Source organism: Alligator mississippiensis, chromosome 2, assembly GCF_030867095.1.
Source record: "Alligator mississippiensis isolate rAllMis1 chromosome 2, rAllMis1, whole genome shotgun sequence".
NCBI lineage: Eukaryota > Metazoa > Chordata > Crocodylia > Alligatoridae > Alligator > Alligator mississippiensis.
This window is the reverse complement of record NC_081825.1, coordinates 228327086-228347718: the sequence shown is the minus strand read 5'-3', so window position 1 is coordinate 228347718 and position 20633 is coordinate 228327086. Positions and strand designations below refer to the sequence as shown.

General features: G+C 49.8%; 1 protein-coding gene across 3 annotated transcripts in view; it reads right to left on the bottom strand.

The window, feature by feature from the left end:
* The window catches only part of SLC39A13 (solute carrier family 39 member 13), a 29317-nt gene extending 15548 nt beyond the window's left edge, over window positions 1-13769 (bottom strand). Inside the window, exons 1-2 of one of the 3 annotated variants that reach the window (XM_019477000.2) lie at window positions 13672-13758; window positions 1868-1920 (exon numbers count right to left, since the gene is read on the bottom strand). The gene's annotated coding sequence lies outside the window, so the exon portion shown is untranslated. Of the gene's footprint in view, window positions 1-1867; window positions 3008-13671 lie in introns of those variants that run through there. The other 2 variants (XM_006267781.4, XM_059722855.1) reach the window with 2 other exon arrangements.
* Between the last annotated feature and the right edge of the window lie 6864 nt (window positions 13770-20633).

Genomic DNA, 20633 nt, shown 5'->3' with positions numbered 1-20633 from the left:
GAACATGGGCCGACAATGCGAGGTCACGGTCAGCAGGGCCAACTGTACGCTATCATGCATCCACAGGTGCATCTCAAGTAGGGCCAAGGAGGTGATCCTCCCCCTCTACGCAACACTGGTCAGGCCACAGCTGGAGTAGTGTCCAGTTCTGGGCACCCCACTTCAAGAGGGATGTGGACAACATTGAGAGGGTCCAGAGGAGGGCCACCCGCATGATCCGGGGACAGCAGGGCAGACCCTACAATGAGAGGCTGCGGGACCTGAACCTGTTCAGCCTTCACAAGAGAAGGCTGAGGGGGGACCTGGTGACCGTCTATAAACTCACTAGGGGGGACCAGAGGGGTTTGGGGGAGACCTTGTTTCCCCTAGCGCCCCCAGGGATAACAAGGAATAATGGCCACAAGTTGTTGGAGAGTAGGTTTAGATTAGACATCTGTAAGAACTACTTCACAGTTAGGGCGGCTAGGATCTGGAACCGACTTCCAAGGGAAGTGGTGCTGGCCCCTACCCTGGGGGTCTTTAAGAAGCGGCTCGATGCCTACCTGGCTGGGGTCACTTGAGCCCAGTTTCTCTCCTGCCCAGGCAGGGGGTCGGACTTGAAGGTCTACAAGGTCCCTTCCGACCCTACTTCTATGATTCTATGACTGGGGCAGGTTTCACTCAGATTGGGCAGCTGAAGCATTTTTCTTAAAACCATCTGCTATTCACCTTTAACAGGAGCAGTTCAAGTAAGTTTGGGAAACAACAGTTGCAATAGCCTGTTGGATCACTACACTGCACCAGGCACCCTCTTCTCCATGCACTGGATGCAAACTCCTCATAAAAGGTGCAACTGTTGCCATAACTCTTACCCTCTATTTTTGATCCCTCTGGTGAGGCACAAATGATCTCCCTACTGCAATCCTTGAGACAAGGGATCATAATAATTCTTGGGAGATGTGTTTCTGAACTGTCTCATAACTACTATGGATAGCCCTGGTTCCCAAAGACAGGAATCAAGTTAGAGAATATCAATATATAAGAGGCACAAAAGACAGACCTCTGCTGTGCGATGGGGGAAAAATCCAGTCAGGGCAAACACTATGGGCAGAGCTTTATGCTGCACAACTGCCTTCAGCACAAAGTTATTACAGTACACACATCTAAAACCACAAGCTACTGTCACTACCAGCATTCCCTGCAAGGCTCACTACAAACATGCCAGTCTAGACTAGCAAACCCTGAACTTGCAGTGACAGGATGTACACATTTGCTCTGAATTTCTGGAAGAGGAGAGGCAGGTTGGCTGAATGACTCTGGGTAAAGATAAGAGGGGAAAAAAAACACAAATGATAAAATGGAAGTGATTTATGACAGACTATCTATTCAGGAGGTGGTGGTGGAGGTGGCTTTTAGTGAGCAAATGTTGGAGGCATCCAAAGGACAGGACCTGAGGGTAACTGAGGACTCTGCACAGATACTGGTTGGAAAAAAAACAGTACTACAGGACAGACAATCCATCAAGTTCCTGGAATGTACTGGGAATAACTTCTTGTTCAGAAGGTGGAAAAAGCTACAGTGAAGTAGCTATTTTAGATTTAGTTCTGACTAATAAGGAAGAATTAATTTAGAATTTGAAGACAGAAAGAAATATGGGTAAAAGTGATAAAGAAATGATAGAGCCCATTATTTTAATGAAAGAAAGGTGTGAGAGTAGCAGAATAAGGTTTCACAAAAGCAAACTTCAACAAATTCAGGGAACTGCAGAGGTCGTTTCTTAGGAAGGCAGTCTGAGGAGTGCAGGAGACTTGGCACTTACTGAAACTATTACATGCAAAGGGGCAAACTATCCTAATACAAAAGGAAAAACAGAAGTAGAGTGACAAACCAGATGGGCCTCTTTATTGTACCAAGGACAGATTTTCAGAGCTCTTCCAGGACCTGAAAAATCAACCAGATAATATAAAAAATTGGAAACAAATATGATTAGGATGAGTATAAAACCACAACAAGCACATAGGGATCCATGTAAGCTAAGACACAAAGTGAGTTTCATTTGACAAGAGACACAAGAAGCAACAAGAGAAGGTTCTATAAACATATTAGAAATAAGAGGAAAACCAGAGAAGGCATATATATGCTTGTTACCATGCAAAAAAAAGAGACTAGATAACCGACAATGCAGAAACTACTAGAGGGTTCCGTGACTTTTTGCTTCAGTTTTCATAAAATTTAACAGTGACCAGATATTTAGAGAGATTAATTTTAATGAGATAGGAGAACAGGGGAAGAATAGGCTAAAGTACACTTAGATGAGAGAGACCTATTTCTAGGAGGTGGTGCCTAGTGACATTCATTCTAGACTACTGAAGGAACAGGCAAAGTAAACTCTGAACTACTGGTGACCACGCTCAAGAATTTGTGGGACTAAGGTCCCAGAGGATCAGAGAAAGGCAAGCATAGCACCTACTTTTCAACAAGGAAAAAAGAAGCTAAACTTATTCTCTCCCCTACGCCCACACAAAGCCCTTTATTCTGGGATCTTATTGTACTTGTGAAGTACCAAGATAACATTTTTTCCTTGGGACAACTGGGACTAATTTGAGTTAACTGCCATTCAAGCTGCATGTAAACAACTGTCCCTTGGCCTATTTTGGGACCATCAGCCCTAAGGCAAACCAGTTGTCCCTTTTCAGGCAGAAGGATCCAGTGCCAACACCCAGAAGGATTCTGGAGCAACTCATTGTTATCTAAATCAATTTCTAAATATTTAGAAAATAATAAAACAACAGCCAACATGGATGTGTGAAGAGCACATTGCATCAAACCAATCTGCCATATTTACCTGAATTTAAGACCACTTTCCAATAATTATACATAGAAGACTTATACATTTGCTATAATTTTCCATATACGGAATATATATTGGAGAACTGTCTTAAATTCATCCCCACCCCCACTGCAGTAGGGAAAGCAGTGGTAGGAGGGTAGGCAGTAAGGTAGGCAGTAAGGGAGTAGGTGGTAGGAAAGGAAAGCAGCTTGCCCCTGCCACCTGCCCCACCCTCACACCCCTTTGTGCATGGCCCTGCTATCTCTACACCCCCTGCCTTTCACCTTTCTCCCTGCTCCAGCACTGGCAGGTTATATCCATGTTCCAGTCTGGGACACAGAGCATAGCCCCAGCCTGACCCTGTAGTAGCTGCATGAATCCAGCAACTCTGCCAGTGCTCCACACCCCAGGCCAGAGCTGGAATGGAGTCTGTCAGCCAAGGGTAAGCATGAGGGGATAGGGAGGGGGGAAGAAAAGGGGCAGAGGCAGGGGGGGGCAAGCAGAAGATGCAGCTGCAACTGCAGCTGCAGCTTCAGCTCCAGCCCAGGGTTGGAGCCAGAACCTAAGCCTATGGATGCGGTAACAGCTGCTTGTCGTCGTCCCCCCCCTTGCTTTCAAATACAAAAAAGTATTTGCTTTCAAGAGTAGGGGGTTTTGTCCCCATGTTAAATGGGAAAAAATCCGCATCTTGGAATCAAGTAAATATGGTAATTTCCTCCTTTAGCAGGTTAACTGGCCTAGTGAATAAGGCAGACACACAGGATGGAATATATCTTCACTTTAATGCGGCTTCTAACACAGTCTCAAATAACACGCTCAGAAACAAACTAGGAAAAGACAGGCCTAGATGTCATCACTATAAAACGTGCTCACAACTAGCTGAGAAATCACTCAAAGAACAACTATAAATGGTTCACTGCAAAAGTGGGAGGGCATTTCAAGTGCAGTGAAGCAGGGGTCTGTTTTCACCCCAGTTCCATTACAATATTTTCATTAATTACTTGGATGGTGCAGTAGAGAGTACACTTATAAAATCTGCAGACAACGCCAAGCTGAGAGGTGTTATGCTTATCTTGCTGGGGTCCTTTGACCCTAATTGACTTTCTCCCCCTGGGGCAGGGGGCTGGACTTGATGATCTTTGAGGTCCCTTCCAGCCCTAATGTCTATGAAATCTATTAAATAAACACTCAGGAACACAGACTCAGAATTCCAAATGATCATCCAAATTGGAGGGAATGGTCCAAAATGAACAAGATGAAATTCAGTAAAGACAAGTGCAAAGTGCTACACAAATACAAATGGGTAGGAACAAGGGTACAGAAAAAAAAGGATCTGAAGGAGACTGTGGATCACAGGCTAAACTAGACTCTACCCAATTCTGCAACACTATTTTAAAATGTTTTAGACAAAGTGGAGGTAGCACAGAGGAGATGAACAAGATGTCAGGATGGCTTCTGAGAGAAGACTGAAGGAACTAGATGTATTTAGTCTAGAAAAGAAGAGACTGAAAAGGACCATGAAAACAAATTTCCAATACCCATGGGATTGTTACAAGGAGAGCAGCAGGGACCAGTTGTTCACTATAGTTACCAGGGAAATGGTGACAGGAAAAGGATCAGTTTAATTTGGAGTAGGAAAGTTTTACATTGGATATTAGGAAAAGCTTTCTGACAGTAAAGATAGTAAAACAGTGAAACAGGCAACCTAAGGGATGTTGTAGAAAGCTCCAGTGAAGGTGCTAAGCCCAGGTTACACAGTCCACTATCAAAGATGGTCCAGATCAGCATTTCTCAACCCGTGGGTCATGACCCAAAAATGGGTTGCAAGAACATATGAAAAGGTCATGAACAAACTTTAAAAATGGAATCTCCTTTAAAGGAGAAAAATGTGGGAAACTGTGGCTTTTCCCTTGCAGGCTGGCAGAGTTTCAGCCTGCGAGGTGCTGCTTGGCCCCCCCTGCCCCACACATTGAGGGGCTGGGTCCTAGGGGAGGGGCTGGGAGTGAGGGGCACTGGGCTGAGATTGGCCATCGATGTTTATAAATGGGTCCTGGTACAAAAAAGGTTGAGAACCACTGGTCTAGATAAACTTGATCCTACCTTATTGCAAGGGTCCCTTCTAGCCCTACACTTCTCTGAAAACTGGCATGGTCATCCCTCTGCTCAGCAAAATCCTACCAGAGTGCAGATTTTGAACAGATTCACTCAGATCTTAGCTGACGTCCATCCTTCATCCAGTGCCTGCAAAAGGACCTCTCTAGCTGGGCACTATGGGTGCCTACACATGTGCTCTGATGTGTTCTAATTAGAACGTATCGGAGCAGAGCGTTCCAATTAGAATGCTCCAGCAGCACATGTATTCAGCATCCCACATTTCAATATGGTGGCAAGGACAATTTAATTAAAACTTGTCAGACAAGCTTTACTTAAAATGCCCCCGCTGCCATTTTGAAACACAGGATGCTGAATACACATGACACAGCAGGGTTTTAATGAAAGTAGCTGTCCAGGAGCCACTCCTATTAAAACTCTCCTCCACTCCCACCCAGAGCATGTGTATAGACACCTTGTAAGTCTAAAGTGTAAGGGATGGAAGAGAAGAGGTGGGGTAACAAGGGGACATATTCTACTTTAGTGCTGTAGCATGTGCAAAGGGCAGCAGGTTCTTGGCCACCCAAGTGGACAGGGGGCTGGCGGAGGCTCTGGCTGCTAGTGATAGACTCTCAGGAAAAGACAGCGTGGCCCTCACTCCAGCCCTGAGGATGCAAAATCTTTGTCAGTGAAATGCATCTGGGACACTTCCAGGCCATCTGGCTTTCTTCATAGGGCTGAGGACTCTCAGCTACTGCCCTGCTACAGTAAAACAGAAAAAGAAAAAGCCTCCTCCCCCTCCAAACAAGAGTTCTGGAAGCGTTTGCCACTTGGCACTGACTTGCCGTGCTCCCATTCTGTGTTCACACCTGATCTGAAGGCTTTGCATGTATTAAACCAACACTGGCACAGAGAAATAAGGGATCCCTTCAGGGATAAACTGCACCAGGGACAGCCTTCCATCCAGTGAGCAGGCTGCCTGGAATCTGCATTCACAGTACTTTCTGTTAAAAGAGGCCAGACAACTCAGCACCCTCTGCAACCCCAGACTGTGCCTCATGGAAAATCTGGCTGTAATGACAGGATGGGAGCTTGGAAATGACATACAACAGCTTCCCATGTTGGGAGAGCAGCTAGCCGAGGCAGGTCCCCAGAGGCAGAGTTCTGGGCAGGCTACATTGCTACAGAACAGAAGAAGGCCAAGCTTAGTGAAGATAACAGAATTACTTTCACTAGAACCAGTGTTGTCTTTGCAGTCCAGACACGATGGATGCTGGAAAAGGCACCAATGATTCCCATCCCCGCTTCTACTGGGGAGCAGTACTATGGGTAGGCGCATAACATAACAGTCAGAGTCAAGCCAAGTGAAGAATCAATCAGGCTGAAAGAGAAACTGCCTCCAGGGATGACCTCAGGGGGTGCGTCCACAGATGCAGGCGCGTGCACGTGCACTTGCAGCTGATCAAGTAGAAGCAATGCAAATTTGAGCCAGGGCTTTTTGCCTCAGCACACGTGCCTAGGCATGCACTGTGGTGTGGTGCAAGTTGTGCCACTTGGGGCAAAATAACCCTGCCCTGCCCAGGTTCTCCCAGATCTGCAGCCAGGGGGAGCTAGAACCTGGGGCCAGCACCTGTGCTGGCCCCAATAGTATAAAAAGCTGCCCTGTCCTGGCCCCATCAGTACAAAACGCTGCCCAGGCAAGTAGCTCAGGGCTACATACTCTCAGGAGCTTCTGGGGTGAGGCCAGTGCCTCGCCCAGCCTTGCGGCACTCCCTGCTCCATCATCCAAGCTGGCTGGAGGATACCAGACCAGTTTGCTTTTCTACCATCCATCGCTGCCACCTCTACACACTCATGTGCCACACGATCCATCATGCTGCCCTCGCATCCTGCCCAGACACCAAGTGGTGGGACCTGCTCGGTGAGGGCATGGCTGGGGCACCCCAGTGGCTGAGTCTATACTCTACCCTCATCCCACAAGCCACTGGGGACCTCAGCTGGTGGCTCCTCCATGGAGCCGTCTCCACGGGCGTGTGTGTGGTGAGCTTCACAGAAACCCTGGTCTCCTGCCCCTTCTGCGGGCAAAGGGAGACCCTGGCGCACATGACCCTTGAGTGCGCCAGGCTACAGCCCCTTCATCTTCATCTCCATCTCCTCCTCCTGAGGTTCTGGTTGAATTTCACCCCCCACCTTTTTGTTTTCAGTCACCCCATCTGCGGCCCCACTAAGTCCCCAGACCTTCTGGTCAACCTCCTCCTGGCCCTGGCCAAAGGGGCCCTGTACTTGACCAGGAAGGAGGCTCTGGCTGGGAGACTGCGGGGCCGCTTTCCTCTCACTTGTCTATTCACATTTCCAGGAAAAGCACCAGTGGGTGGTATCCACCATCTCCTTGGATGCCTTTGAGGACCAGTGGGTGCAGCCTGGGGGGCTCTGCTTGGTCCCCGCCCTCAGGTGCACTCATTTTCACATTTTGACCCTTTGACCCTCACATCACTCCTGTCCTGTTTTTTGCCTTTGTTGTCCCAAGTATTTTGTTTGCATTCACCTATTAGACCCCATATAATAGGGGCTACTAGTTAGCCTGGTGAGCCTTAGGGCCCAAGGTATTTGAATGTTACAAATAGACAGGAGCTTCTAAGGCCCGGCCAATTGGTACCTGGGGATACTACCCCTTGGGCCAGCAGGACTGCTGAAGCAGCCCTAAGAGTTCCCTGCACCCTCTACCCACTGCAGCAGTCTGGCAGTGGGGGCTGCTGCCTGGCTGTGATCTGCTGTGCACTTGCCAGACCTGGATGGGGACTGCACAGCCAGTAGAGGCATCTGCCCCTCTGGGCCAGCTGCCAGCGGGCTGTGGCTGCAGTGTTGGCCTCTGTGTGGCACTACTGCCATGTGTGCCCCTGCCCAGCCATCTGGGCAGCTATCACCTGGAAGATGTTCCCAGCGTCATGACCTGGTTTGAACTGTCAAAGCATGTCCTCCTGGCCCCAATTGGCTAGGAGGTCAGCCACCTCCAGCTGGGTCCAAGGTGCCAGCTCTGAACACGCTCCTCTGCCTGGGTCCTGCCACTTGCTTCCCTACAGGAATTCTGGTATTCTCTATTTGAAAACTGAAAAATCCCTGATAAAAAAATCCCAAAGTCACTGTAAAATATCCCAAAATCCATGTTCCTCCACAATTATAAGAAAAGACCACTATATATAGAGAGAGAGTGAGAGACAGCAATCAGTTGGGCAATGTTTTATTGATATACCTACAGTGTTAAAGCAATTTGGAAGCCTACCAGTGTCTCTATCATGATAATAAAATTAATTCTAAATACCTATATGTTCTGATGCTTGCCTTTGGTTTTCTTACCATAGAGCAGTTAAGAGCTTCCAGACCCCTTCACTAACCAGGATGTAGGGACAGCTGCCCCTATAGCCACAGCTCCTGTCAGCAGGTCTCATCCTGCCTGGTAGCTGGGCACGCACGGTATGTGCTGGGGCGATGTGGGGGATCAGGGGGGGTATGGGTAGATGTGGGTGGATCGTGGGGAGATTGTGGAGGGGGGGCTGCTCAGGAGAGATAGGTTCCCTGTCCCCCGCAGGGCACAGCCTCCCTGCGTAGCTCATGGACTGCCCCCCACAGGGCTATGGCCCCCCCAACAGTGGCTACAGCCCCCTTAACAGGGGCCTCATGGCTGCTGCGAGGGCTACCACCTCCCACAGGGCCAAAGTGCCCACCCACACTTGCTCCCCTAGCCCCCCGGATTGCTGCCCCGCCCGGCCCCATCTCCTGCTGGCTCCTGCAACCCCTCCCCTTGATGGCTGCCCCGCCTGGCCCCAGCCTCCCAGCAATTTACAAAAAGGCCCGCACTCACTGGCAGTAGCAGTGGCCATACAGGTCACTGGGGCCTCCTGGCAAAGCCCCACCGCACAGCACGGGGCAGCAGTGAAGCAGTAGGGACCAGCCCCAGCTGCCTGGCACCCGCACTACCACTGGCCTATCACGTAGATGTGGCCGGGGTCAGCAGGGTGCCACGTGGCTCCACGCACTGTTGGGCAGCTTGGGCCATTGCGGCTGTCACCTGGGCCCAGAACCGCTCAGCCTAAGCTGCCCCAGCTGCCTGACAGTGTGTGAAGCCATGCAGCACCCTGCTGACCCCAGCCACACCTGTGCGATGGGCCACTGGCAGTGCGGGTGCCAGGCGGCTAGGGTCAGTCCCTGCTGCACCATGCTCTGTGTGTGTGTGTGTGTGGGGGGGGGGGGGGCTATGCCAGGAGGCCCCAGTGACCCCGATGGCAGCTGCTACTGCTGGTGAGTGTGGGCCTTTTTTTTTTGTTTTGTTTTTTAATCGCTGGGAGGCTAGGGCTGGATGAAGCAGCGATTGCGGGGGGCTCTGGGGGCAGGCAGGAGATGGGGCCAGGTGGGGCAACAATGGGGGTCCTTGGGGAGCAGGTCAGGGCTGGGCAGTGATCAGGGGCACAGTGTGCTTCAGCACTGAAGCAAGGACCAGCCATAGAGACACTCTTGCTGGCTACCATAGCATCTCTGTGGAGGACCCGTGCCTCTGGCTGCCTCAGGGCATGGACTTTTTTTGCCCAGGGTATTTTTTGCCCCCTTGTATCCAGGGGTCTAATTTTGTTTCCGCACTGCAAATGTGCAGTGTGGTGAACATTTTTTTATTCCCGCACATGCCTCTTGCAGTGTCTCAAAGGGCTTTGAGACGCTGCAAGATGTACATGTGCGCTCATCTGGACACACCTTGGAGCTCAGGGTCCTCACACCTGTTCATCCTCCCCATCTGGAGCTGAAAAATCTACATCTGTTGGAGACGAAAAGGCGCACAAACTGGTCACCTGACATTTTACTGAGTCTAAAAAGAAATCCTGAGTAAAAACAGGGATGTAACAGGAAATTAAGCATGTATCAAAGGCTCACAGCACAGAGCGCATCTCTGCACACAAGTCTCTTGTGAGGGTCTGCTCCTGCAAGAAGTCAAGGGAGAGTAGTAGGGCAACTAGAATTGCTCCTCCAGAAAAAGGGCAATGCTTAACAGTCAGTAAAAGCAATTCCATTTGATCAGTAAAACCGTATTCCTTCACGCCCTTCATGGTACCTGACTGTTTGAGGTTTTGGTCTGTTCTTATTACTCAGACCAGAGAATACAGTTAAACATCCTTCCAGCTGAGAAACAAGAAGCTATGGCTCTCCAGTCTCTTGTCTGGTAGCACCCCTAGAGCCTTCCCTGGGGCCCATTACGAAGCTGACAGACAGCTGTAAGGAACACAACACAGCCTGAACAATTCACTGGTGTCTACCTTTGCTCTCATTCAGTTGCTTAGAGCATATCCCAGCCTATGCCTCTTCATAGTCCCATGAGTCCCTCTGCTCTGTGGTGGTGATTCCTGCTCCTACTCCATATTCTCTCTGCTTTTCTAAGCCATTATTATGACTTAAAGCCCCAGCAGCCCCAATATTTAATGTCTCTGGTGTCCCTAATGCTCACTACCCACTGGATAAACCAGATTACATAACCACCTCAAATAGGCTACTACGATCAAGAAAGTGGACAGCCAGGACAGAGCCTCCAGAGGAAAGCTCATAGGAGGGTACAGGCAGGAGAATCATGTTGGCATTTAAATTAGAGGCTTGTCTCCTACCCCTGACTTTAGTCATGTTTCTCTACCTTGGGCCCTCAAGTACTACAGGGATTAGAGACAGATAAGTATGTAGAGAGGATCTCTGAGTTCCAATGGTGCAGTAACAAGGAGAAAACCACCAAAGTGTCATGGGTAATACTGTGATGGAGGTAATGCAATTAAAATGGCACCGTGTAATGGAGGGTTGCACCCTTGTCTGCTTGCAGACAGGACTCCCTACGAGAACCTCATAGTTATCCTCCCACTGGAAGCTGGCCAGTGGCAAGCTCTCAGCTATACCCTGACTTCATGAAAATGGAAGACTCCCCTCTAGCTTGCTCCTGCAGCCATACAGCTGAGGGCAAGCAAAACTCAGGAGCATCTGTATCCCAAGTCTTTGGAACTGGGCTGGCACGTAGGATGCCTACAAAAGGATTTTGGAATATCTGAAGCCCCAGGGAGGGGTGGAGGATGCTTGCCGGTAGCAGGCCCCCATATGGTTCTTGAATGATTCCCATGGATTTGGAATCGATTTGGCTGATTTGTCTTGGAACACAAATTTTTTTTTTAGGAAAATTTATCTTCTATCCAAGACTGAAGAGCCATCTGCTTAGCTCCTTCAGTCACAGCTCTGCAGTAAATGGTTGAAATTTTCCCAGCACAGGACCACCAGATGCCACCACAGCAAAAGATAAAGTCAGTCTGAAACACTACCGTTTACACCAGTGATTTTTAACCAGAGTGCCAGCAGATCTTTCGAGGGGTGCCATGAGATGCGAGGAGATAAGCAGATCAACTAGCAGGTAAGTACAGGCTGAGGTTTGTCCCTGCCTGGATGATCCTCCATCCCCACTGCCAGGACCCTCTGCAAGGAATTAAAGACTGTAGCTGTGAATTACTTTTTGAGAATGGATGTCATGGAATTCACAAAAGTTATGCCTTGAGTACAGTGAGGGGTGCCTCGAATTCAAAAAGGACTGAGAACCACTGATTTACATACTTGGGGGTTGAGGGGGAGAAGTGGAGGGAAAGAGACTGGCTTTGAATTCAAGGCCATAAAAATAATTTACCTTTCCCCAGCCCCCCACCTCCTACACACACACCCCCACCCACCCCACCCCCGGGTAACACTGGTCCATGAGAAAAATTCAAATGGATCTGGAAACATAGGTTTGCCCCAAGGCATAAATCAACTGCAAGAGAGAAAGAAGAAACTGAAATAAAATCGAGTATTGACAAAAGAATCTCCTAAAACTGTCACATCCCTGCTGAAGCTGAAATAAACTTCCTTCTGCCAACTGCTTCAGCCACCTGGAAAATCCAACTCAGCCCTTCAAACAAATCTTAAGTGCTGGGTGCGTGGCAGGGAACTGCCTCTGCTCCTGCTCCTCCCCTCCTGGCCAGTAGCGATGTCCTTTCAGACCACATAGCATTTAACCTTTCTTCAGCATAGCCCTTGTTCCAACACACTGACATTTTAAATATGTCTTCGGAAAAACTTTTAGCCATTTTTCCTGGATGCTCATGGCCTGTCTTTGAAAGAAGAACTGAATGCAGCGCAAGTTACTCTGTTAGAGAGGAAATGGAAACGGCAGCCAGTAAATTCTCCCAAAGCCTCATTCCACCAGCCCTGCAGTAAGCTCAGCATTCCTGTGAAAACCCTGACTTCTGCCAAGGCACAGAGGATTTTCAGTTGCTCAGTAGCTGTCCATACACGCTCCCTTTCATCTCTCAATCATATGCCATCTTTAAGAAACCCAAAGCCCCCTACAGGACTCAGCCCCTCCCAGAAATCTCTCGTAAGGAATCTCTTCTACGCAGAACGGTCATATCATTCAGCCAGGCACACACTAAGGTATCTCCGACTAAACCTGCATGCCCCTGGGCTGAGCAGCGGGGATGAGAACACAAGATACAACAGCACTGAACAAATTGCTCACAAATACGAGTTCTCATCTCTCTCCACGACCAAGGCAAAGAGAAGCCACCTGCAGAAACCCTCTCACTAGGAGGGTAGTAAACCACTGGGACAGGTTACCCAGAGAGGTGGTAGAATCTACATCCTTGGAGGTTTTTAAGACCCAACTAGACAAAGCCTTGGCTGGGATGATCTAGTTGGGGATGGTCCTGCTTTGAGCAGGGGGTTGGATTAGATCAGCGTTTCTCAACCCCATGGGTCATGACCCAAAAGTGGGTTGCAAACATATCTGAAAGGATAGCAGACAAACGTTAAAAATGAATCAACAAACTTTAAAAATGGATTCGCTTTTAAAGGGGAAAAATGTGGGTAACTGTGGCTTTTCCCTTGCTGGTTGGCAGAGCTCCAGCTTGCGAAGGGCTCCTTGGTTCCTTCCCTGCCCTAGACACTGAGGGGCTGGGGCCTGGGAGCAGTGAGTCAGGAGTGAGGGGCACTGGGTCTGGACTGGCCATCAGTGTTTACAAACAGGTCCTGGTACAAAAAAGGGTGAGAACTTAAGAGGACTTCCTGAGGTCCTTCCTTCCAACCCTCATTTTCTCCGATTCCAATCAAAGGATACACCAGGGATCATCCTGCGCCCAGCAGCCAGCCTCACTCCTTGGAGCTAGCTAGGGTTTATTTCCCACCCAACCCAGCCGTCAGCCAGGGGAGCTTCTCCCTGGCCCCCCTTAGCAAGCACTCCAGCCCCATACCGAGAAGCATTTCTAGAGCACTCAGGAAAACATAGGGCCCACATCTGGGACGAGGCTACCCCCTCTCCTCACCCGCTGCAGAGGGCTTTCCTCAGCCCGTGCCCCCATTACAGCACGTGTCTCCCCAGCCAGGGCGAGGCCCGGGCAGCCTCTCCTCGCCCGGCCGGCAGCCCTTGCCCTTGCCCCTTCCCCCCCAGGCGCAGCCCCCCGCAGGGCACATCCCTGGGAGGGGCCCGCGGCGGGGCAGGCGCTGCCAGCAGCCGGAGGAAAGCAGGGCACGTCCGCGGCGGGAGGGACACCTGCCCCGAGCGGCCCCTGCCCGGCTCCCCGGGGCTGCCGTGCAGCGCGGCGCTCCGCTCCGAGGCACGGCACCGGGCGCGGAGGTGCGAGCGGCTCTTTCCCGCCCGGCGACCCGCGGCACTGACTGGCCGCGAGGTGAAACCCCGCACACAGCCTCCCCCCGGCCCGGGACGCAGTTACCGAGCGCGGCCCGCGAGCTCCGGGCTGCCCCTGCCATCCAGCCGCGGCTCCGCATGGGACACCCCGCCCGCCCGGCCTCCCAGCCCCGCCTCCTGGCTGCGGCCACGTCCATCCCGTCCCCGCTCCCCCCCTCCCCGGAACTAAAGTCACTGCCCCGTCGAGCGAATCCCCGCCGCGCACACTTCCGGTGTCCAGGCACCGGGGGGCCCTGAGGCGACGGACACTTCCTGCCGCGACCCCAAGGGGGACTGGCGAAGCAGCGCGCACTTCCGGCCGGCGGCCCGCGGGATGCAGGAAGGAACCATCGCACCCCGAGCTGGGGGGTGTTTGGCAGCTTTGCGCAGGCGCAAAACGTTCTGGTTGGGGGTGGGGCGCAGGGAGTTGGGTGGAGGCGCAGGCCCGGCGGCGGATTTTGGAGGTCACGGGCCAGAGCTAGCGCAGGCCAGAGACCAGCCAGCGGGATGGCTTATGCTGGCCCTTGAATTCCCTGCTCAGCCATAAGCACAACCTGCTCTTAGCGAGCTGGGTGGAAGGGAGGGCAAGGCGCACCTCAGGGGGCACAGGGTACCTGGAACAGATGCATGCTTTTGTGAGCACGAACCCGCTCCTGCTCCTGCTCCCTCCAAGGTCAACCACGCTTCAGTGTGTTACATTAGGGCAGAGGAAGCTCTTGGGGTAGAAGTAATTATCTTTTATTAGACCAATTAAATAGTAGCAAAAACAATTTTTTCCTTGCAAGTTTTTGGGCCCAAGCACCCTTCATCAGGCAGAGGAGAATTCAAAGATTGTAAAAGTTCTCCCAGGTAGAAAAGCATCTTGCACAGGGGAAGTAAAGGATGGTCATGTTCCCCTGGGTTTCAAAGTCCATTTGTGAAAAAGTTGCTCTGTGACAGCAGATTAGGCAGAGACAAGGCCCCATCAGGCTTCTTCCCTGAAGGTATTGTAGCACAAATACGCGAGATTTTAGACACAATGCCTAAATTTAGACATAATGCTTTATTTTTGCAATATGCTTCTGTATTCAATATGGCTTGCAAGTAGCTTCTGCATATAGGTTAAGGTCTGCTTAACCCTTAGAACTAGCACAGTGACCTAAAGTTACACGAAGACAAAGAAGGGTTACTAGAGGCCAAGTTTACCGCAGTACCCCTGTGCAAAATACACAGGTGCGACATATCCCATAATAAGTTGAGCATGATTACCTTTGAACTTTGACATCCCGTGGAAACTTAGATATGACCATGAAAACTGTGACGTCTTGAACAGAAGCTTGTAGAAATTGTAAGACAACCAATAGCTGCATAACACGACAAGGTTCTTTGTTTAGGTAAGCGATTAAGAGACCCCCAGACAATACCTTGGGGTCGACTCTGCTTTGGGTTGCTTAACCCCTTTGTCGATCGATTGCGCAATCAATAAACCTATAATGAACCCAGCCTGAGCGTGTGACTCCCTCCTTGAGGTATCTGGACTTAGCCTCCAGGGGCACGAAACTAGCAATTTGTGCAACAGTATCAGGTGTCAGTGATTCTCAACCAGGGATATGGGGACACGCCGGGGTGTGAGGAGGTAGGGGTGGGCTCAGGCTTGCCCTTGCCTGGCTCCTCCAGGAGGAGGTAAAACACTGCCATAAATCCACTTATTCAGTGGGGTGCCGCTCAGGTCACACAAGTTAGGGAGGAGGACTTCCAGTCCAGGCACTCAGGTGTGCCTCCTGCTTGTCTGGAAGCCATAACTGTCCTGTCCGATTAGGCTGTGAGCCCTTTGGGGCGATATCTATCCCTTCCGTGTGTGCACCAGCTAACACAATGGAGACCTCTGGCCGACCTCCCTGTTAGTGACATGCTGTAATAGTGATCACAAACCCCAAGGGTCATCTTCCAAAGACTGTAGCAATTTGTGAGTTTTGAAGATACCCCAGCCCCCTTACTTGGGTATCTTGAGGAACCTTATGAAAAGCTCAGATACGTTATTACTGCTGCATCAACTCTCCATAAAAATAAGCCCTCTCCTGGCATGACTTTCAGAGACAAGCTGCACCCACCAGGCCCACTGCAGAAAATGAGGCCACTAGAGGGCCTCATTTCTCCCTCAAAAGCTGAAGCACAGGAGGCTTCGCAAATGTGGTAATTTCTCTCTTACATTTATGTTACCTCCTTCCATTTTCCCTGCAATATGCACACCAAACCCCTGCCTCTTCCCCACACATCCTGCCCCAATTTTCAGAAAGGTTTGGTTCCTAAGGAGACATCACAAATCCTGACTGGCACTTACCCCATCCGACTCTAATCTCCTTAGGGCCTTGTTACAAGGCATGGGCAATTGGTGTCACCTTAGGGGGGGACATGTGCCCCCCCCCAAGCAACCAGTCAGCGACCCCGGGGGGGAGGGGGGTCTCCCGCAGCCAATCGCACCAACTGGAGGGAGAGCCTCCTTATACTATGCACATCAGACTTGCTTAGTGCTTTCCAAATCCAGTTGTTTTTTTTAACTGTTATGTTTTTTCCACATGCAGAGGCACAAGATTTATTTGTTTATTTGGGAAACAAACTAAATGAGTGATTTTTGTATTTTGTTTTGAAGTTATATGCTTCATAGTTATTGTGCATCCCACAGCCTTTGTCCAGCAGTACAGCTACTTGTCCCTGTCTAGCTCCAAGAGAACATAGCTGGGATCGGTGGTCATGCTTGCAGTCAGGGGAGGTTCTTCAAGAAATCTGGACCAGACCTCTTGAGAACTTAAAGCATCAGGACTGAAGATGAAATTCTGGGCTCATTAAGGTCACTGGGAGTTTGTTATTGGTCACACAAAAGCTAGGATTTTATTTCAAGACCTTGAATGCTAATCTGTAGCCCACAAGAAGCCAAAGCAGAGTAGTTCTGAGGGAAATGTGCTCTACATATCACATACTGTGAGTGTGAAGCCACTGCTGCATTGTGAACTGATTGGACATTTTCCAGCATTCGCAACTGTATTCTTAGATATAAAGGCAGCAATCAAGTCTATTGGTCACAGACTAACATGGCTAAATCAGTGTCTTGTAGGCTAGGGACAGACATTACACATGAACTGGTTTAAGTGATCAGAAACTGGTTTAAACCTGTAACAGAACAGATGTTCAGTGCACATAAACTGGTTTGAAAATGGCTGAAACCAGTCTGAGATAAGCGTGGTTGAATGTAGTATCAGACTTAACTGATTTGGGTCATACCAGTTTACACAATGTCTGTTCCAGATCCCTTCCTGGTTTAAGTTAAATCAGAGTCTCCCAGTATCCCGGCATGCCCTCTGAGCTTGGGGGAGCTGTCTGCTCCAGGGAGCTGGGCTGGCCCCTCCTCTCTGCTCCCTGGCTACAGCTCCAGCAGAGACTGCACATACAAGGCATCTGCCTGGTTTCCTCCTGCTCCCCTCCTCCCCTTCTTCCCCTACCCCTTCTTCCCTTCCTTCTGCTCCTCCCTCCCCACTCCCCACTCCCTGCTGAAGCAGGGATTACCCCCTCCCCTCTGCCTTACACAGACACCTCTCAGCATTAGCTAGCAGACCACATGCTGGCTACGGTCAGTGCTGTAGGAGACAGGACAAAGGCAGGCTTAGGGCTCATTAGAGCTAATCAACAGGTAGCTGGTAATGTCCCTCCGCTCCTTCTTTGGAACAAGTATTTTAAGAAGAGCTTGAACTAATGAAAAATCCTTTTGTTTTGCTGATGGGGTGATAAATGCTCCCTGCTGTGTAACTAAATGCTGTGTAAATCCTGGCAGGCTCCCTCCCTGCCACGCCCCATTCAGCTCAGCACTGTAGAAGGGAAGGGAGGGCTGCTCAAGCTCCCCCTGGCTTCTAGCCTAAGCCACTGCAGGCATGTGCCTGCATTTTTTCAGTCCAGAGGGGATGTCTGTATAGTTACACACTGATTCAGCCTAGGCAGGTTAGACTAACCTGCAAAGGTTGAATCAATTCAGGCTCAGGCTTTTTTAATGTCTGTCCGTAGCTGTAGAGAAGGGCTGAGGCCATAAATAGAAAAAGGTGCTTTCAGCAGTGAATAAATTTCCCTCTTCCCCAAGCCTCTTGAACCCAGTGGCTCTGAGTTTCCACACTCCCTTCCTGATTCCCACATCTTCATGGAGTGGAGCAGAAAGTCAGGCCCCTTGCATCTCATCCTCATGCTCGTTTTGCAGATTTTCTGGGTTTTGAGTGGTGTCATTATGCAAACAAATGTACAATTGTTTTATCAAACCTTCCTTCTTTTCTCCATCAGTAGAGTCAAAGGCAATTTTCCAAATAGGAGTCAGGGAATTTCAAATTGTCATGACTCATTGAACCATATGCAGACAGGTTTCAGGAATGACAGTTGGGCCTTATTAGGGGATGATGTGGTGGACAGGCCCTTGAAGACTGGAGTGCTACATGATCAATTACAAAAGCTTCATATTAGCACTAGGTCTAGACAGGTTTTTTTTCCAGCAAAATAGTTCATTAACTAGAAATGTAGCTTTAGGTCACCTAAGAGCATTTGCTAATTTGTCCTAGATTCAGCAAACAGCTTCAGCCAAAAAACAGGGAAACAATTAAACTCTAAATGTTGTATTTTGATATTTGCTAAATGAAACATACTGACTTTTCATTTTGAAACAAGCTATCAAAAACTAAATGAAAGTACATTTCTTTGTTTTAAAGAAAAAGGGAGGGAAAACATTCCAAAAAGTGAACACTTTATTTAATTTTGGGTTTCATTAGCCTTAAATGATTTTTGTTGCTTTCTGTTTTAGATGAAAAAATATATATATTTCATTTTGGGTCAACCTGAATTTTTTCTTTTACATTTTTTCCACCTTGACCACTAAGCCATCAAATCACTTATTTTCATGGCTCTGTCTGACACTTCCTGTCTCAGCTTTCTGCAGCAGTGACAAGAGTGGTGGCTCATGCTTTCTTGGAAGCAGCTTGCTTCAAATGTTGCTGCAAGAGGAACCACTATTCAAATTGTTATATCAAAGAGACACCACATGAAGGCACTGTTTCCATACAGCATGCTGTGAACAGCCTCCTCCCACTTGCTTCACTTAGAAACTGTGTGGTTTGAAACTGAGAAACGTTTACTATTTTAAATGTCCCAAATGTATTTGAATCGTGAATGACCGGGAATGTTATGCAGCAGAAACAGAATAGCCAAGAGAAAAGAGAATGTTATAAGCAAGTAGATTGTATCTGATCTTTTCCCACTCCCGGGGCTGCACAAGGGAGCAAAGCAGAGGGAACAGAGCAGCACTCACCCCAGCCCCTGCTGCAGCAGCCCCAGGAGCGGCCAGCATCAGCTGCAGAGGGACCTCGTCAGTGGGTGCGTGTGGGGGGGTGCAGCTCTTGCTAGTCCATGCCCTCCCCGGGAGGGCTGTGAGCTGGGAGGGCTGTGCCAGGCTTTTCCCGGGGGGCGCATGCCCCTGGATCCATGTGCGGGACAACAGCTCTGAGTGCTGGGAAGATCCTGGTGCCACTGCCAGCCCCAGCCTGCAGCAGCAGCCTGCTGTTGTCCCACCCAAAGCCAAGAGCTTGACCAGGAGTTTGCCCGGGAACTGGCTGAGGCCGCATGCTCCAGGACCATGGTTGTCATGGGTGACTTCAATTACCCAGACATCTCATGGGAAGATCACTCAGCAAAATCCGAGCGGTCCCAAAGCTTCCTATCGTGGGTGGATGACCTCTACCTGACTCAAGAAGTCTATGGGCCAACAAGAGGTAAAGCGCTGCTTGACCTGGTACTGGCTACTGGGGATGACCTAATCAGCGACCTAGTGATCAATGCAAAGCTGGGTGACAGCGACCATGAGATGATCACCATCACCATCCGCCATAAAGCTGGCAAGTCAGTCAGCAACACTGAAGTCCTTGACTTCAGGAAAGCCGATTTTGACAAGCTCAGGAGGCTTGTCAGTGAGGCCCTAAGGGACCATGACCCCAGGGGGAGGGGAGTTCAGGAAGAGTGGTTGCTCCTCAAGGGAGCGATCCTCAATGTACAAGCTAATTCTATTCCATCTTGGAGGAAAGGCAGCAAGAAGGCACAGCAGCCCCCCTGGCTCTCCAGGGATCTAGCAGACCTCCTGAGGCTAAAAAGAAAGGCCTACAAAGGATGGAGGATGGTATTCACCTCCAAGGAGGAATATTCTGCACTGGTCCAGTCCTGCAGGGACCGAACCAGGAAAGCCAAGGCTGCAACTGAACTCTAACTAGCTTCGAGTATCAAGGACAATAAAAAGTCCTTTTTCAGATATGCGGGGAGCCAGAGGAAACGCAAGGGCAACATTGGACCCCTGCTGAACCAGATGGGACAACTGACACCCAGGAAAAAGCCAACCTATTAAATGGGTACTTTGCATCGGTCTTTCATCAGTCCCATGGGACGCCCATGCCCAGTATGGGACAGGGAGGTCCGGGTGAGGGAGATCCCTTGCCCTCCATCAATGCTGACCTTGTGAAGGAACACCTTGAGAAGGCTGGACACCTTCAAGTCAGCCGGCCCTGACAATCTACACCCCAGGGTACTCAAGGAGCTGGCGAGCATCATAGCCCAGCCTCTGGCATGGATCTTTGGGAACTCCTGGCGCTCTGGTGTAGTGCCTGAAGATTGGAAGAAGGACAATGTGGTGCCTATCTTCAAGAAAGGGAGGAAAGTGGATCCAGCAAACTATAGGCCCATCAGCCTGACTTCTATCCCGGGGAGGATCTTAGAAAAGTTTATTAAAGAGGCCATCCTTAATGGACTGAGGGATAGCCAGCACGGGTTTGTTGTGGGTAGGTCTTGCTTGACCAATCTCATTTCCTTCTATGACCAGGTGACCTATCACCTGGACAAGGGAGAAGAGATTGATGTCATATATCTTGACTTCAAAAAAGCCTTCAATCTGGTATCCCATGATTACCTCTTGGTGAAACTGGCCAATTGTGGCCTTGGGTCCACCATGATCCACTGGCT